The sequence below is a fragment of the Ochlerotatus camptorhynchus genome, unplaced genomic scaffold (genome assembly GCF_037179485.1).
Source record: "Ochlerotatus camptorhynchus isolate MF236.1 unplaced genomic scaffold, CSIRO-AGI_Acam_v1.1 ptg000062l, whole genome shotgun sequence".
Taxonomy (NCBI): Eukaryota; Metazoa; Arthropoda; class Insecta; order Diptera; family Culicidae; genus Ochlerotatus; species Ochlerotatus camptorhynchus.
The window spans coordinates 9,975,153-9,995,090 of NW_027040552.1; the positions used below are offsets into that span (position 1 = coordinate 9,975,153).

Consider the following 19,938-nt stretch of genomic DNA (forward strand, 5'->3'; position numbering starts at 1 on the left):
GAGAAAACGAAATGACTATACACTTTTTGATGTTAAGTTCCATTCCATTCTCACAGCACCATAGAAAAATCTCGTCAACATCGACCTGAAGAGCACAGCAGTCGAGATGCGATGATATCACTTTGTATATTTTTAGATCGTCAGCGTAAAGCAGTAGGCTCAATTTCAGCCGAAAGCACAAATCATTCACGAACAATATAAAAATCAGTGGTCCCAGAATGCTTCCTTGTGTGACACCTGACGTGATGGAAAAGTCGTGGGAGCGAGTGCCGTTTAATTTGACGAATGCCTTCCGACCGGATAGGTAAGAGCGCAGCCATTCGGTGATCCAATTAGGAAAGCCCAGATGCTTGAATTTGTCAATTCCGAGGTCATGAGGAACCTCGTCAAACGCCTTCGAGAAATCGAAGTATATGGCATCAACTTGTTGCTGATTCTCGATTTCTGAAGACAGAAAGCTTACGCAGGATATCAGGTTCGGTAGATAGCTTCTTAACAAATCCATGTTGAAAGTCCGATATCAGTGGTCGGGAAGTGACATACAGAGCTTTGTGAACCAATCGTTCGAACACTTTAGCTAGACAACATAAAATCGAAACACCTCTGTAATTTTCAACAGCATTAACCAGCACATTCTCTTAAAAACAACGGCGCTATGTTGTCAGTGCCAGGCCCTTTCTAAACGTCTAACTTTTGCAAAGTTAAACATATTTCGTTCTGGCTCACAACTAGAGGTGGACAGTTCAGATTGTATGCAGGACAGGTCCTTACACTGTCAGTAGAGAATGTCGGCGATGTTGTACTGTGCACATTCTCGAAGAATTAGGCAAAAAAAATTAGCTAGCTCATGCGGTGAATCAGCAGAGGAATTCTTGAAAGTCATCTCGGCAGGAATACGATTGGATTGCTTACGGCTACGAATAAACGACCAAAAGAATGACGGGTCTTGCTTCACGGTCAGTTCCATTCGTCCGATGTAGCTACGGAATGCAGCAGTCCGGCAATCGCTGTAATCTGTTTCGAGCGCATGTAGATTGATGCGGTTCTCAGCAGTCCGAGCAGTATTGAACAATTTCTCCTAAAACATACGTACCGTTTCATCCCTATTTGTTACACGAAACATTTCAATCCAATCGACGTTCATGATAGCGTTGGTTAATTCTGGACAGCTGCAACGTCGAAAATCAAAATCATTGACGATGTTTGAGTCACCGGCAAGTTGCATATAGGAGTCGTTCACGTCGATGCGAAGAACAAACGGCTTATGATGGCTGTCGATTCTGAGGATCGATGACGGAGGTTCGATGAGCTCAACAAGGTTTGGTTCGTTTACAAACGACAAATCAAGTGTACGACGATTCGAATTAAGCAGGCTGTTGAGCTGATGCAGACCGGAGGCAACCACACGCTAACTTGAAAGTTCTCATTAATGAGTAAAAAAAGACCCATTTTGAAGAAAAGTGGCTTAACTCATTCATGATTAAACAATTTTACCCATTAATGAGTATCTGTTACCCATTAATGATTAACAATTACTCATTAATGGGTAACAGATACTCATTAATGGGTAAAAAATTTACTCATTTAATGAGTTAAGCCACTTTTCTTCAAAATGGGTCTTTTTCAACCATTAATGGGTACTTTCAAGTTAGCGTGCATAGATTCAACCAAAGCGATTTCCTGTTCAGTAGAAGTGTTGGTCGGAAGCATGCTATTGACATCTTCATCATACGATCATACCAGCTGTGGTAGATTTGAAACCAGTTGTTCCAAATTATTACTTGTAGGCTCCTCCACAAGCTTATTACCGAATAAAACGAATACACCCTTTTCAAAACTACTAACCACACTGCACAGAAAAAAAAGTTGTTGAATATTACATCCAAACTGCTGCAACCAGGTCAATCCATCGGTTGTGTAATATAACGTTGTACGATGTACATCGATTTTGCGAACAAAATTACATCCATTGATGTAATATTGTATCTGCTTTTTGCTATTACATCATTGTTGCATACATCAGCTTGAATTACGTTGATCGATATTACATTTTTTTTTGCTGTGTGGAACAGTGGCACTCACGAGTGGCTTGGCGAGTGAGTGAGCCTGTTCCACTTTCACGATTCGCTGCATGAGAGTTTGACAGTCGAGCAGTTGAACGGGAAAAATAATCCGCCACTGGTCCCAGAAGCTCACCCACAGGTAGCGCACAAGTGTAAAAGGGGTGAGCAAGCCTATTATGAGCCCAAATGTCAGACTTCGGCATTTTGTTATTTTTGTTCGGCTCAGTTAGGTGATTGATTTCAATATAAGCTCGGCAATTTAGTGAAATTAAACCTTTTTTACGTTGACTCTGGAACGGAGTAGAAGCAACAATCAATACGAAACTATCGATTTGAAATTGACTCACTACTTGACTAGCCTATTGGTCCCAAGCAAATCGACTAACGTACCCCATTCTAGTATAAATTGCAGACTACACTATGTTTGTTTTGATTCGCTATGAAAGTTTGACAGATAAAATGAGGGGTTAGTGAAATTTCCTATGTTTCGAGGGGTGAATCGATTAGCTTGGGACCAAAGAGAGTACCAGAGCTGAGCCAAAAAGTAGAGCTCGTTTCTTCGGGACCTACTAGTCTTAGAGTTACCTCTATGGTAGAAGCATAGAGGTAACTCTAAGACCACTGGGTCCTGAAGAAAATCATTATTATTTTTGGCTCACTCAGTACCAGAACAACGGTCCCAAGCAGTCCCAAGCTATTTCACTCACCCCTGCATGTTTTGCATGAATCCACACACCCCTGATGTTATCTGTCAAACTTTCATAGCGAATCAAAACAAACATAGTGTAGTAATAGAATTTCAACTAGAATAGGGTACGTTAATCGTTTGCTTGGGACCAATAGGCTACTAAAGTGGTGAGCCAATTTAAAATCGTTAGTTTCGTATTGATTGTTGGTAGAAGTGCGCGCGTGTGTGATATTTCCGAGGTATAAAGTAAACCTCAGAGTGGTGGAATAGTTATAATTAGTGTGTTGTTCTCTTCTAGTAGGTAGTCTAATCTAGTACGGACGTTTGTTTAAAAGTTAGTGTTGTTAAAATAGTACGGATCGTTAGGGTGAAAAGTTAGTACGGTTAGTGTTGTAGAAATGTTGTTATTGTTCTAAAGTCTAACGTGAATATTTTCTATAGCTACCCAAAGAATAGACAGAAAACTATATACAAAGAAACTCCGACAAACAAACGAAAAACCAACAAGAAAAAGGTAAATGCTTTTGTCTCGATTAAAATTGTGGTGAAATTAGAAGTTAGGTGACGTCACAGGGGACTAATCTGGTGGTTAGGTCCAGCGAGTGGGCCTTTTTCGGTTTTGTTGGTCTCTTCTACAGAATTACCAGTAGTAAGGCGCGACTAGTGTACTCTGCGTGGCGGCCGGCCGGAAAAGCTTCGCCATTGTCCAGCGTACCGACGTGGCTGAACACCCGGACAATATCGACACGCCATTTTGTCGCCATCTTTAGCCAGCATGAGACATCACGAATAGAGACCGCGTGGTCATCACCGACCGCCATTGTGTTGTCCTCTGGGGACCGTCATCCTTCAGCCGCCTTAGTGAACTGTCCGGTGAACACATCATCATCCTCGGCATTGCGGACTGTTGGGTGAGCGTAGCGTAGATAATTTCCGACCGCCATCAACATTGTCTTGGAGGCCGAGGCAACACCAGCACCATCATCACCACTACCAATATCATCATGGATCCGAAGAAGTAGCTAGAAGCATGCAAGTATACACTCCCCATATGTGACGTCGCAGAATACATGTAATATGAAAATCTAGCTTTTGTGGTAGCCTATTATTTCCAAGAGTGCAGCCCTAGGTATAGCCTTTCCACCACTTATCGTGGATTTCCGCTCTTCCGCGTTCATAACGGAACCATCAAGCCTCGTCGTTCAAGAATACTCTAGGGAGGGTCAATTTCGCAGCTTTTGAGCATTTATGGTTGTAAAGTTTGGTTTGTTCACCCTTTTTGGGTTTGTGCTTCTCTTGTGGATGGTCTTCCCCTCACCGTATGTTCCTGCTCGAAGTGTCAGCTCTTATGCTAGTGATGTGTGTGAAGGAACAAGCGATAAACGACCCTGAAATCCCTTATCCTGAGTTACCAGGTAACAGATTGTAATCTCCAACGATAACAATCCTATCAGAATCCGAGACACGTTCACAGATCTGATGGACTGCTGCAGTGTGCGTTGAGTACAATTCCAGTGGCGAGTTCGGACGAAGATAGATTCCACATGTTTCCGTCGCCTTATGGAGTTTAACACAAACAGCGATGTTTCGCATGAGAATATACTGAAGGAATGCTATGCATACATTTTTACCAATTTAATATCCAAAATATGTGGTTTATAGACGATGCTCGTCCTGCTCCACTTTCCCCTTCTGACGGAGCTGCAGCGAAGGTGTAAAACTGCCGACTTGCTGAGCTAATGGTACACTGAAACGAATGTTGTAGTAACAACAAATAGCAAATTATTTTTAGAAATATCATTAACAGAATCAGTCACTATAAAGAAATATATTGTTGAAAATACAGTAAATGTTGAAGAAAGTACTATGCACCAATGCAGATTGTCATAGTCATTTTTGCAGTTTCTTTGTATTCAAATTGATCTTATTTATGTAGGTACTTATGAACTCAACATACACATAGTAAAAATAAAAACAAAATAGCGATAATTTGGATTGGGGATTGGATGCCTCCGTGTATTCAATCTTAATCGGTGAGTTCCCGTTTGCATGTTTTACACTACGCTCATGGAAGTTATCTAGTCCGAGTGTTTTCTAGTTGGAAGTTCGTGAGTTGAAACAGAACCCATCTTACAAGTCAACAAGTTGTTGGCATGAAAGTACATTGTACCCAAAAGACGCTACCCTGGAGAGGGCCTGTCTTCCTGACCCGTCAAGACACCCTCTATTATCTACATCGGTTACGAAAAACCTTCTAGAGGACATACTTGAGAGGAACGAAAAAGGAAAGATTTTCCGGCATTACTACCAAAGATGAATACTAAGATGAAACTGTCGGAAGAAACACTTTATATTTTAGTGTCCTCTTTCACGGTCCCTTTCATCCAATGAATACCCCCCGTATTCAAAGTAATTTTGTGGTTTTGCTGCCCCCTCGGTAGAGATGAAATTTTGCGCTCATTTTTAGCAAAACAAGCACACCAAAATCAGAGATGTCCCATTTTTTAATTACTCGATTAAAAACTAATCGATTATTTTTTGTTCGCTGTGCTGCCATTTTTTAACCAATGGGAGTGCAGCACATGTTTGAAACGATCGGTGATGATCATCTGGAGATGTTAATGCTTATATCGGCACGATATAACCGATTACAAATATTTTACTTTTCGGTTCGTTAATCGATTAATCAATTATTCGAATGAAAATCGGCCATCACTAGATGAATGTGAAACGTCATTTCAAATATAAGGTACGTACATAAATAATGATACAATTTGAAAGGGACCGGGGCTAATCACAAATTACGTCCCCACGGTAACTGAAATAAACAAGAGTGTTCACCGGTTGTTACTACTACATAGCAAATGAACGCTACTTTACACTTACTGATAAAGCCAAATATGCACAGTGCATCGCTGAGCGGTTTCCTCTAGAACTGGTTGTAACCGAGGCCTAATTTAGTCTAATGTTAATTACCTTACCGTTTCATTCAATTACCTCTAATGCAAGAAGTCTACTATAATCCTCGGGACTGTACGTTTGGAACAAAAACATCCCACTGGACTCATATATGACCACTTTCATAACCGCAACAAAAAATCTTTGTTGAAAAAGAAACAACATCGAAAAACAGACATCGATTATTGGAAGATTATCAAGGCGAAGACGCTAGTTCTATCTGATGAAGGACGCTAGTTCTAACGAGGATGAAGCCGCACCGCTACTGATCGGATTCAGTTGCTCGTCGTGAGTCGCTGTGGGCCATCTATACCAAGCGCGTCACTCTCGTTCCAAACAACATACAGCTCGTCAGCTTCATCCATGTTGAACACCCTAATAGCTCAGCATAACTCAATCATTACGACAAAACTGTTCATTTCAGGACCACCATAAATGATTGTTGTTAAAAATTTAATTTTTATTGAACAGTCGCTCGCCGTGCTGCCAGCCACATCACTCCCAAAGCTCTTTGATAGTGTACCCAGCGTCCAAACGTTTGTGGTCGAATGCGTCACAGTATTGAAGTGGTAATAAATGATCTCCAAGGGGTTGGTCACTCTACACAGTGTGCCAAAATCAAACTTGGGCACCCCGGGTGCAGTCATTGGAGCTGTTTGGCACCCATGGTTACACCTTTTTATGATCTTAAAAGTTACTGGCAACACTGAAAGTTCAACAAATTATTTTTACTCTCCTGCCTTTTTGCACTTCCACAATAAGAAATTATAATTACGAATCATAACTACACTTCATGATGGCGTACACCGCCAGAGCTTCAATCGGGAACTCGATCAATCCGAAGGAGGAACGTTCCTTGGTGGTGAATGCAGTCAGAAGCAGATCCTCGGACATACCGAGTGGGGTATTGAAGAAGTGAAGAAGCTTGCTCGGGAATGGAAGCGATTGTTCTTGCAGGTGCTGTACACCTTTAAGATGATCGAATTGTCCGGCAGAGTATACGGGCTGGTGGACTCTGACAAGTAGTTCTGCTTGGAAAATGCAATTTTAATGTTGCTATCATCATTTCCATTAATTCAATGTTGGCATCTCCCATCTGGACCATGGCAGTACCGAGTCCGTAGACCATCATCACTGCGCCCTGTTGCTGTGCCGGTTGAATGAAGATGGCTGATCCGTTTTGGGTCATCGTGTCGGGCCCTTCGTCAGTCCGACGTGTGGTCCGGCCGGTGTTGGTTTCCAGTTTTCCGACGGATGATACTCGGGCGGTTAAAAAATCAATGCAAATCCGTGTCCTCCTCCGTCTCCCAGAAGGGCTGGTTGACTAATGATTGACGTTCGTTGTGCGGGGTCGGCCTTCCGTCGAAGATGGAAGGATCGTGTAGCAACGGAGCTCGTCCGTTGCAGGCATCCTTGGAGAAGGATGCATCCAGTGTGTAGTCCCAACTGGAGTCTGTGTCGTTTTTGAAAACATTGAAAAACAAAACAAAAACAAGAGCTGTTAAAATACCGGGTTGCCAAACAAGGCATTATTCACAAGCAAAAAAAAGTCAGTTCAATGACTTCTTGGCACTGCCTGTACAGCTGCGGCACACTGAGGTACACTGAGAAAAATGTTGGCACACAATAAGTGTGTAGAGTTAACACCCCTTGATGATCTTGCAATGACCGAATACCACATGACCTTGTCAAATAGTTAAACAATTAAGAAATTTAACGAACAAAATTCCAATATATCGCGAACTAATCAGAGGAGCGGTCGAAGGGAATTAATCTGTATTCTCTCGCACGGACATCACTTTCCAGCTGGTGCGCAAATTTGCCTTGCACAGTGCTTTCTGGCAAGACCTAAATGCCAAACACCAAGCTTGGAGAAACGGACAGTGCAATCGAAACGGCACCATTCTGAAGGAGGAACTTCAAGAGGGACATAACACCATCTTGGATTCGGACACTACTACCCTGAGTCGGTTCGAAATGCATGGAACCATCGACATCTTCATCAGCAACATGGGCCACAACATTTCACAACCTGTGGCCTACAACGAACTCAGCTCGGACTACTATCCGGTATATCCGGCCCACATATAATTTGTTCATCTATTTCAAATCAGCATACGGCACAAACGGGCAAGATGGATCGAGTGATTTCCGCATGGATCGAGTGATGTGCGTTGTTCGAGAAAAGGAGATACTCTCGAGTCCCTTTGAATCTCGAAGTTATGGTAAGGTGTGTCTGCTATTTTACATAGCGTTGGAAGATCTGGGATAGACACGACATCATGACACGGAACTTTGAGACGATGGCGGATACATATATCTGAAGGTTGAAGCCAGGCGGATTGGACTTGCCATTAACGCATCGAAGACGAAATACATAAGAGGAAGAGGTTCCAGGGAAGACATTGTTGGCTACCCACCCCGAGTTCAGATTGACGGTGACGACGTTGACGAGTTCGGATTTACTTAACTTCATTTATTTTTAACTAATCGCAGATATCGAAAAACAGAATTCTTTCAAAAATTGGCTCCGAAACAATCAACAACCGACTGAGAGAGTCTCAAAGTTTTGGGAAGAATCATTATTGTTACACCTACGAACCATTGTGCAGAATACAGACGGAGACAAGACAAATGTACTAAAGGAGTGGCCAAGACTAATAGATGAAAATTGATACTTGCTGGTTATAAATCTTATTTGTTAACTGCAGCAGGAGCTTGTGTTTTGTGTAGGAATAGGAATTTGAGCGGGGTTCTCTCTGTTTACACTCTTTAGTATGACGCACTTGACATAGATGGCCCACAGCGACTCACGAAGAGCTACTGATTCCAATCAATAGCGGTGCGGCTTCTTCCTCCTTCTATGGATGCTCATCTGGGCTGCAACTCGCTGCTTGCACGTAGCCTTTCGTTGTGTACTTGAGAACACCACCACTCACCACGCGGTGTATAAATAAACACCGTCGGGCGAGACTGGATGAAATACGACTTTGAAATCTGTGTTAGGGAAATCGCTTTTCGCAGGCAATCAGTGATAATTTCAATTATCAAAGCAACAGTTGCACATTCGTACAATTTTCAATAGTGACATTTTAAAATATATTATAAAGTCTTAAATTTAACAGATGTGTAGAAATACATCTGATCGATTGGTGATAAAATTATTGAAATTAGTCAAGGGGCAGCTGAGTTATTAACGCTCAAAATCTTTCATTTTTTGTTACATTTTCCATTTTTGTTTTTTACAAAATATACCCCCATATAGAAATCATAGACGTAGTCCTACGTCAAAAAACAAGATTTAATCTTTACTCGTTTTCAGATCGACGCAGACTTTGATGTTATCTACGGAAAACTGAATAATCCTACCAATATTTTTGACGCTTGGGAAGGATTCGTTCAACGGTTCCTAGCCTATGTAAATCTAAACGGATTAAAGGACGATTATTCCCGACAACTGCTGTCTTATCTTCAAGAAACATCTGTTGTTCAAGGTAGAACAATCGAGAGTACAATTAATTAACTTATTGCAAAAGCAAGCTTTCTCACTATCGTTTGTACATTTCAGATACCCAAGATTTTATTTGCTGTTCTATTTTCCATAGTGTCAATAAGCCAGTTCGTACATCGTCACGAAAGCTGCCAACGATTCTTCAAGCGCAAACCGATATATATATGTTTTGCATGCAAAACAGAAGAAGAATTTTTGGAATCAGTAGACAATTTGCGTGAGGAACTCAAAGCGAATGATTTTTTCAAATTCAAGAACAATAAGTTTTTTGTAAACAAACCTTCTTACGCATTTTTCTCGCCACCCATATGACACCAACGCAAACCATCAACATTACCGGGTAGGGAAAACTTTCCCTTTCCCGATTATGCTGTTGGTTTGCGTGGGCGACCCTCGGTTGGCGAGAAAAGGGCCTACAAAGGTTTGTTTGCAAAAAGCTTGTATGCCCTTTTCACATGTGGATCTTGAATTCTCACCTCGCATCTTCTTGGTTTGACAAGCTGATGGGGTTCTATGTAGTAACCGCGAAGCTCCAGTTCAAACTACCATCATTCCTGCGCTGCGGGGATCTAGTAGTGGAGCTAAAGTTCGCTTTGAATTACAACTTCCCTGAAAGCTGCGAGTTACTTTGGTGCTTTATTGCAAAATACTTCTACAAGATCAACTATACACGGAAAGTAACGGACAGCAAATTTTCGCATTTTTGGAGAACCGCGAAACAACAGCATGAACTGTTTTTTGTGTAAAATTCCAGTCGGGACTATTCCAACTTTCACGATCAAATAGTTAAACGAATATGCGACACATTACTTACAGTAGTAACATCAAAGAGTTGATCAATGATATATAAATACCAACCATTTCAATTCATAGGCACTGAACAAAAATTCAACAAGACACTGCATAGCATAAATCTAAAAGATACATTATAAGTGATCAACTATGAAGATGAGGATGAAAGTATAATTTCTAAAGGATGTCTTATGCCGATCAAGCATCAGTTCAAACATTTTTTTGAAAGTGGAGACGTGTGCAACGAAACAATTATGCATATGAGTTCTTTGGAGAAGAGCAAACATCGTCAATGGTACGTTGTGGAAAAATGTAAAAGAAGAGTTTGCGAGTAGATTCGTAATTTTTTTTTTATACTCTTACGAAGTTGAGATGAACGATGCTATTGGAGCCCACTCTAGTACTCACAAGGTGACAGGACTATACTTTAATTTTCCTGCAATCCCACCACATTTTTTATCACGATTCGAGAACTTTTTTGTTGCTGGTTTCATAAAAGCTTCTGATTTAACAAAACTAGGGCCATCTCAGACTTTGAAAGATTTAATTGACGTGTTCATTGATGTAGAGCAAAACGGAATTGAATTGGATGTTAACGGAAGTCAGATCTGTGTCTATTTTGTTCTTAGGAGATAATTTGGGAATAAATACGTTAATGGGATATGCTACATCCTTCAGCAGATTTTGCACTATGAATAAATATGGATCGCAAGGAATGTAAGGCTTAACTATGATCAAAATCAAAACTAAAGCAATTATGCTATTGACGTTCAAAAACCTTTTAAAGAATCAGGTATAAAAGAAGAGACTGCATTCAATAAATTAAAGCATTATCTTGTGGCTAAATTTATTTGTGTGGAATTTTTAACTACGACATAGACATGTTTTTTTTATCTTAAATGATCAAACATTTGAAAATGGATCTCACTGCGTCCTAGCAAGAAGTACGGTCGACTTGTTTCGCGCTCCGTTAATTTGGAAGTTTTCTCGCTATTATCTGACGTAAATAATCAGTTTTTTCTCGCTTAGTGATTCCTGGCATAATTCCCGATAAATTTATCAAAAAGTGAGTTTTTTTTCTGAGAAGAAAGTGTGTTTTCGGCATCATCGGAAGGAAAATTGTTTTTGCGATTGCCAATTCGCCAACCATTTTGCGCACCATCGGTGCGTGGTCACGCATACCTGTGCACACGGATCATCGTCATCGAGTGTCAGCATCTGCCTCCACATTCAAACCGCTCATCCATCTCGTGTGTTCAGCTGAGTGCCGAGCTTCATACAAGCACACACCAACGAAGACCGCCCGCACACGCGGATCGAAGATCATCAAAGCTGCGCGTCGCTCCGCTGCTGCTGTGTAAACGCTCGGTGGTAGTAGTATAGGATTATCAGATAAGTTTTTGTTCTTGTTTCTTTCTTTCTCCCATCTATTGAATTTTAAGTTTCTGTTTCTGTGTTAGTATTTTTTTTTCTTCGTGTATTGTGTCCGAGTAATTTTGATTATCGTTGCAGTGGTAGAGCGTTTTTCGCTCCCACTAGTACGGCAAAATGGACATTTTGTCAGAAGACGAAATGGACGTTTTGTCGGAAGATGACACCACTTTGCCACGCGATAGCAAGAAGGGTCGAAAACGTCTGTCATCCCAGAAATCAGATGATACCATCCCTGCTTCGTCATCTCAGTCTGGTAATGGACAGGGACAGATAAGCCCCCGATCGCGAGCCTACCCAGAAGACTCGACTGGCCCATGGGTTGTTTACTTTCAGCCCAAAAAGAAACCTTTGAATGTAATGCAAATTACCAATGATCTGACGAAGCGGTTCTCGGCCGTGACCGAAATCTCGAAGGTGAGGTACAATAAACTTCGCGTTGTCGTCTCTAACCTGAAACAAGCTAACGAGATTGCTGCCTCCCAGCTCTTTACACTCGAGTATAGAGTGTACATCCCAGCTCGTAATGTGGAGATCGAAGGTGTGGTGACCGAAGCGAGTCTGACCCCCGAGATCTTGGCGAAGCAAGCGGTTGGCCGTTTCAAGAACCCCTTGCTTCCCACGGTTGAGATACTGGAAGTCCAGAAGCTGAACTCAGTATCTTTCAGCGAGGGTAAAAAGAGCTTTACCCCCACAGACTCGTTTCGGGTGACCTTTTCTGGTTCAGCCCTTCCTCACTACATCGAGTTGGGAAAACTTCGGCTACCTGTGCGTTTGTTTGTTCCTCGGGTCATGAACTGCCAAAATTGCAAACAGTTGGGACATACGGCCTCTCACTGTGGCAGCAAGGCACGCTGTTCCAAATGCGGGGAGAAGCACGAGGATGGCGCCTGCACAGTCACTGCACCAAAATGCGTGTACTGTAAGGGAACTCCTCATGGTCTCTCATCGTGCCCGGCGTACAAACAACGCGGGGAGAAACTAGAACGCTCTCTTAAGGAGCGTTCCAGGCAGTCTTTTGCAGCAATGCTAAAAACAGCCACACCATCAACCAACGACAAAAATCCCTTTGCTGTTTTGTCTGATGACGAGTCTGACTCTGACTTGGCTGAGGAGGGAGTTTCTTTCAGTTTTCCGGAAGGTTCTGCACGGAAACGAAAACGCATCCGTTCGCGGAAAGTTGCAGATAAGGAACCCCAAATCAGCTTGCCCAAATCAAGGAGTGATGGAAAAAAGGAAGTTTCAACTCCTCCTGGTTTCCGCAGAACTGACTATAACCAGAACTTTCCATCTCTCCCGGGGACATCAAAAACCCCTGATGGCCCATTTTTAAGAACAGAAGCCCCTTCTTCATCCGGGTTGTTCTCATTTGATAAAATTGTGGACGATATTCTCAAGTACCTCAATATTTCTGATCCTCTCAAAAGCATTGTTCTGGCAATGCTTCCTTCTGTGAAGACCCTCTTGAAGCAATTGACATTGAAGTGGCCCCTCATTGCAGCAATCATTTCCTTCGATGGATAATTTTCCAAACGAGGTCGGGGATTTGATCACTGTTCTACAGTGGAATTGTCGAAGTCTCATTCCTAAATTAGATTCTTTTAAGTTTTTAATTCACAATAATGATTGTGATGCATTTGCTGTTTGTGAAACTTGGCTCTCTTCAGATATCGATCTTCCTTTTTATGATTTTAACATTATTCGACTGGATCGTGAGGATTCGCGTGGAGGAGGGGTACTTTTGGGGATCAAAAAGTGCCATTCCTTCTATAGAGTGAATCTTCCACAATTTCCAGGTATTGAAGTTGTTGCATGTCAGGCTATTATTAAAGGTAAGAGCCTTTGTATTGCTTCTGTTTATATTCCTCCTAGAGCCGTTGTTAATCGCAAACAACTTTCAGATATCTGTTCGGTACTTCCTGCTCCACGGTTGATTATGGGAGATTTGAATTCCCACGGTACAGGCTGGGGGGAACTGTATGATGACAACCGTTCTACTTTGATATATGACCTCTGCGACAGCTTTAATATGACAATTCTTAACAATGGAGAAGTAACACGTTTGGCTGGCCCATCCTCGAATGGAAGTAGATTAGACCTCACACTTTGCTCTAACTCATTATCGTTGGATTGCACGTGGAATGTGATCCAAGATCCCCACGGTAGTGATCACTTGCCGATCAAAGTTTCAGTTGCCAGTGGGTTCAATCCGTCGGAACCCGTTAACGTCGCGTACGATCTTACCCGTAATATCGATTGGACAAAGTTCAAGAATGTGATAGAAGATGCCCTAACGTTGGTAGAAGGGCTTCCACCGTTGGAGGAATATAACTTCCTCTCCAATCTGATCTTGGACAGCGCGCTTCAAGCTCAAACTCGGCCGGTTCCAGGAACGTCTTTCCGTAGGAAACCTCCTTCCCCTTGGTGGGACCAGCAATGCACTGAGGTTTATCGTAAAAAGTCCGACGCGTTTAAGCTTTTCCGGAAACGTGGAACACCCGTACATTTCGAAGCGTACTCGGCTCTTGAACGCGAACTCAAGAGCCTCATCAAAGCCAAGAAACGCGGATACTGGCGGCAATTCGTGGACGGATTATCGCGCGACACGTCGATAAATACGCTTTGGAATGCGGCGCGAAGGATGCGTAACCGGTCTTCAAACAACGAGAGCGAGGAGTACTCCGATAGTTGGATTCTCAAGTTCGCGCGAAAAGTATGTCCTGATTCTGTGCCGGCACAGATGATTCCTCGCGAAACGATGAATTCGGTAGACGAGATCAGCCAGCCTTTTTCAATGCTGGAGCTCTCACTCGCGCTCCTTTCGTGTGGCAATTCGGCTCCGGGGGCTGATAGAATCAAGTTCAACTTGTTGAAGAACCTCCCAGACGTCGCTAAGAGGCGCATGTTGAACTTGTTTGGTCAGTTCCTGGAGCTTAATATTGTTCCGGATGATTGGAGGCGGGTGAGAGTTATAGCCATTAAAAAGCCTGGAAAACCCGCGTCAGATCACAATTCGTATCGTCCCATTGCGATGTTATCGTGTATTCGAAAATTGTTGGAGAAAATGATCCTTTTTCGCCTGGACAAATGGGTTGAGTTGAACCACCTACTCTCAGATACTCAATTTGGTTTCCGTAGGGGCAAGGGAACGAACGACTGTCTCGCGTTGCTTTCCACTGAAATTCAGTTGGCTTTTGCTAATAAAGAGCAAATGGCTTCTGTCTTCTTGGATATTAAGGGGGCTTTTGATTCAGTATCGGTTGAAGTCCTTTCAGACAAACTCCACGCTTGTGGCCTTTCTCCATTAATTAATAACTTTTTGTACAATTTGCTGTCAGAGAAACATATGAGCTTTTCTCATGGAAACTCTACAGCTTCACGATTTAGCTACATGGGTCTCCCCCAGGGCTCATGTTTAAGCCCCCTTCTATATAATTTCTACGTCAGAGAAATTGACAATTGTCTAAGGGACAACTGCACGTTGAGACAACTTGCAGATGACGGAGTAGTGTCTATGACAGGACCCAGAGAGGCCGACCTGCAAGGACCCTTACAGGATACCTTAGACAATTTGTCTACTTGGGCTATCCAGCTAGGTATCGAATTCTCCACGGAGAAAACTGAGTTGGTCGTTTTTTCTAGGAAGCATAGCCCTGCAAAACCGAAGCTTCAACTTTTGGGTAAACCGATCACTCATTCTATGTCCTTCAAATATCTTGGGGTCTGGTTCGATTCAAAATGCACCTGGAGATCCCACATTGAGTATCTGAAGCGGAAATGCCAACAAAGGATCAATTTTCTCCGAACAATTACCGGAACGTGGTGGGGAGCCCATCCGCAAGATCTTCTAACGTTGTACCGGACAACGATTTTATCGGTTTTAGAATACGGTAGTTTTTGTTTCCAGTCGGCGGCTAAAACGCACATCATCAAACTGGAACGGATCCAGTATCGCTGTCTTCGTATCGCGTTAGGATGCATGCACTCGACTCATACGATGAGTCTCGAAGTGTTAGCGGGCATGTTGCCACTCTCTGATCGGTTTTCGGAATTATCCCTCAGGCTCCTCACCCGTTGTGAAGTTATGAACCCACTGGTAATCGAAAACTTTGAGAAGCTTCTTGAGCTAAACCCTCAAACTCGTTTTATGTCATTGTACTACGTGTACATAACACAGGATGTCAGCCCTTCGCAGCATAATCCCTATCGTGTTTGCTTCTCCGACTTCGACAGTTCTGTTCATTTTGATTTATCAATGACGCAAGAGATTCACGGAATCCCAGAGCATCATCGTTCCATGATTGCTCCGTCAATTTTCGCTGCAAAGTTTGGCCAAGTTGATTCCGCAAGATCGTTCTTCACAGATGGATCACTAATAGAGGCGTCCGCTGGTTTTGGTATTTATAACGAATTTCATAGCGCCTCTCGAATGCTTCAAGCTCCTTGTTCCGTATATGTTGCTGAGCTGGCGGCAATACATTGTACGCTAGAAACGATCGCCTCACTTGCACCAGATCATTATTTTATTTTTACGGATAGTCTCAGTTCTGTCGAGGCTATTCGCTCCATGAGGCCGGTAAAGCACTCCTCGTATTTTCTCATGAAAATACGAGAGCTTCTAAGTGCTTTATCTTTAAGATCTTTTGTCATCACCTTTGCATGGGTCCCATCTCATTGCTCGATTCCGGGCAATGAGAAGGCGGACTCGCTTGCAAAGGTGGGCGCTATGGAAGGCGATATTTATGATCGACAAATCGCCTACGACGAATTTTTCTTCATTTATCGTCAACAGTCCCTCGCCAGCTGGCAAAATAAATGGAGTGAAGGGAGTTTGGGACGATGGTTGTATTCAATCATCCCTAAGGTGTCGAAGTGTCCTTGGTTCAAGGGGTTGGATGTGGGTCGAGACTTCATTCGTATGATGTCTCGCCTCATGTCCAATCACTATTCGTTAAACGCTCACTTGTTCCGTGTTGAGCTGGGGGACAGTAATCTCTGTGAATGTGGACAAGGTTACCAGGACGCAGATCACATTATTTGGTCATGTGCTGAGCACCGTGGAGTCAGATCCGAGTTGTACGATTCCCTTCGGGCTCGAGGTAGACAACCTAATGTTCCAGTTCGGGATATTTTGGCTAGACGCGATCTGGAGTTTATGCAACTCATATATGTTTTCTTGAAGAATATTAACCATAGATTGTAAGTTTGATTAACCTTGTGTTTAGTTTGTGTTTTGTATGTGTGTGTGTATTTTTTTTGTAGATTTGTTTCTGTAATAATTGTATAATTACAGAGTTGATATAACGTCGATAGGATTAAGTATTTGTTTTAGAAATAGTGAAATTTTTGAATCATAAATAATATTCCAAATCTCCTTTTCCCTCTCCCGATCCAAACAATTGTCACCCACTAACCTCGAGAAGACCACGAGTAATCGGTTCCAATCCTTTAATTTTAGATTTAAGACATTTATAATGTATAAAGAAAATGATAACTTGGCTCTGTAAAGTTTATTCGAATGAGCCTGTACAAATAAAGTAATTAACAAAAAAATAAAAATAGACATGTTTTTTTTATCTTAAATGATCAAACATTTGAAAATGTCCTTGAAAACCATTAACTACCGAATTGAAATGTTTGATTGTAAAATTTGAAGAAACAGAAAAAAGGAATACGTTTGAAACAATTACTAACAAATCAACTAATTTTAAAATGACAGCAAGAGAAATGATGTTCTTTGTGCATTACTTTCCTTTAATTTTTGGTGAATTTATACTAGAAAATGTATGGAATTTTGATTTATCGTTGGTTGAGATAGTAAACATGATTTTGCTTCCTAGATTTAACGATGAACTTCTCTGTACTTTACAAGAACAAATAATTTATCACCACACGCTGTACAAAGAAATATTTGATGAACATTTTAAACCACAGTACCATATCCTACTACACTATCCTCAGACAATTAAAAAATAGGCCCTCCGCGATACACATGGAGTTTCCGTTTTGAAGCATTCCATCAAGTTTTTAAGAAATATTGCAGAAACATAACATCTAGACGAAACATATGCTTTACGCTCTGCACGAAAGCTAACATAATTTTTATGCATAATATACGAAATTTGAATCATTTAAAGGACCCAGGGTCAATTTTTAACAAAATCAATCATGAACCATGAATGCCATAGAACTACATCAAATCAAAGATTTACTAATCTCAAACAATGGCAGATCCAAGAATATTCAACCCATTTTGCATCCTTTAAAGTGAACAACTGCAATCACTATTTCATAACTCCATGTAGACCTATTTGATGGACCTCCAATTCATATGTGCAATGTTCAGGGAACAGTTACATTAGACTTAAGAAATTCTTTATGTAATCAATTATATCAAGACCAACAATTGAAATGGCCTCAACTACATTTTGTAAACAAACCTTGTAAGGCCATTTTCTCACAAACCGAAATTCCCCTACCTGTTCATTATGTTGGTTTCCTTTGGCGGACTTCGGTTCGCGAGAAAATGGCCTTACAAGGTTTGTTTACAAAATGGAGTTGAGGCCTTTTCAATTGTTGGTATTGAAATGTCATATTATATAAGCATAGTTCAATAAATAAGTTTCAAATTCAATAAAGAAAAAAAAAGAAAAATTATGAATCGTGAATTTAATGATAAAAACGAAATCAAAAACTTTGATTTTTTTTTATTAAGAAAACCACACATGTTTTAAAATATACCATACTCCACAGTTAGGTTTACTTGAAAAACGTGCTGGTTTTAAACGCAACTGATCGTTAAACTATTAACCTGGAGTTACTGTCGAGAGCAATATGAAGCATATTAGTTTTAACTCCAATGCATTGACATGATTGTCATGACTTTCAGTTTTAAAATGAATATCATATGTAGTCTGCACAAATTTAGTGGTGTTATGTATTTGAAACAACCCTTCAATATAGAATTATCAACTGCGGAACTGCTCTCATTGTACCTACATGAGAAAAATTTTGCCCACTGAACTTATTGCTGATAGGTATCAAAGGATTGTATTGTACCTTTCTGCTAACAAACGCACCGCTAATATTTTTCCATTGTTTTGAAAAGCCCACAGCACGTGCCATTTGTGCGTTGCCTAAAAAAGGGGAATCCTTCGATTGCTCTTTTCGTCGTAGCTAGGAGTTGTCAAATCTGATCCCACTCCAGCAGTTAACTTATGCTGCATGCGTCACGGTAATCTGAGTCCAAACATAAGGGGTGGAAGGCAGTCATTCAAGGGGGAGGATAGTTGTGATTTAGGATTGAGCAAATATATCATTAGCAACAGAATTAGCATTTGGATGACTATTCCGATTCGCGATTCCCTATCTCCGTAAATCAGTTTACTATCACTGTCGGTCGCCGCCCGGTAGTGGTGACTGTCACGCGTAATGTCGCCGTAAAATCCATTTAATCACCGGTCATTTCTGTAGAAGCAACCTTCCACACCGCGATTCAATGTGTATAATTAGCGAAGGAATTATCAGATAATTATAACAAATTCGCCATTTCTTCCATATTGTCGTCGTTCTAGCTCTTGGCTATGTGGTCTTTTTTCCCCGAAATTCTTTTGCTCGGACACCCTTCCGGACTATCGGAGCTATGATGTACGACTTGCAAACAATAAAATTAAGTGTGGCGAACAGAAATTTTACCCTTTCATTACCTACTATCCAGCCCTGCGTTGGCATTTGGGTGTGATTTTTCCACCATCGCCTTTTTCTCGAAGCGACGAATGTGGTTTTAGTCAGCGCGGGAGCAGTGCGGGACGCTGAACGAGCTGATAAAAATATAATTTTCCATACTTTTAATTTTTATTGCACCTTTGATAGCCGTTTTTAATGAGCACCAGCGAAAGAACAAATGCTCGCCTGAGGAACACAAAAAAAAAATAACATCGCGGAATGAGGCTAATATGCTTTAATTTTATGAAAATGTTGCTTCTATGATTTCATGGAAATTACCATAATCCAGTTGATCTCATTAGCCGGCTAATAACCACTCCGATAGATGTCGCAAATCGTTTGTGAAGAGAACATAAATTTGACAATATCCGTACGAAAACACATTAGAACCGTCAACATTCTTTATGTACATATCTCATTGGTCGCAGTTAGTTAGTTAGTTAGGCTGGTTGGTAGGTAATTGGCATTCGAAAATAAGAGAACCTCACCAAACTAATTAGCTTCGTAAATTATAGCGCAAGCCGCACGCCCAGCCGTCCAATTATCGATCACTATCGGTTAATTTGCATATCAAATCGGTTTTTGTCGATTCCCCGGTGAAGCCTGGAGGGAAGCGACAGCTTTCGCAATTGTTTAGGCTGGATCAAGGGAGTGCTGGTGCGGGGTCTATAATCTAATTAAATAATTATTATCAATCAATAGAGATTGTACAACTGCATCGGTCCAAGCTCCCAATCGGGTTCGATTCAACTTCGTTCGGTTCGAATGTT

General features: G+C 41.5%; 1 pseudogene; it reads left to right on the top strand.

Moving 5' to 3' along the window:
- Window positions 1–245: 245 nt before the first annotated feature.
- LOC135717589 (uncharacterized) lies at window positions 246–9,966 on the top strand (annotated as a pseudogene).
- Window positions 9,967–19,938: the final 9,972 nt, after the last annotated feature.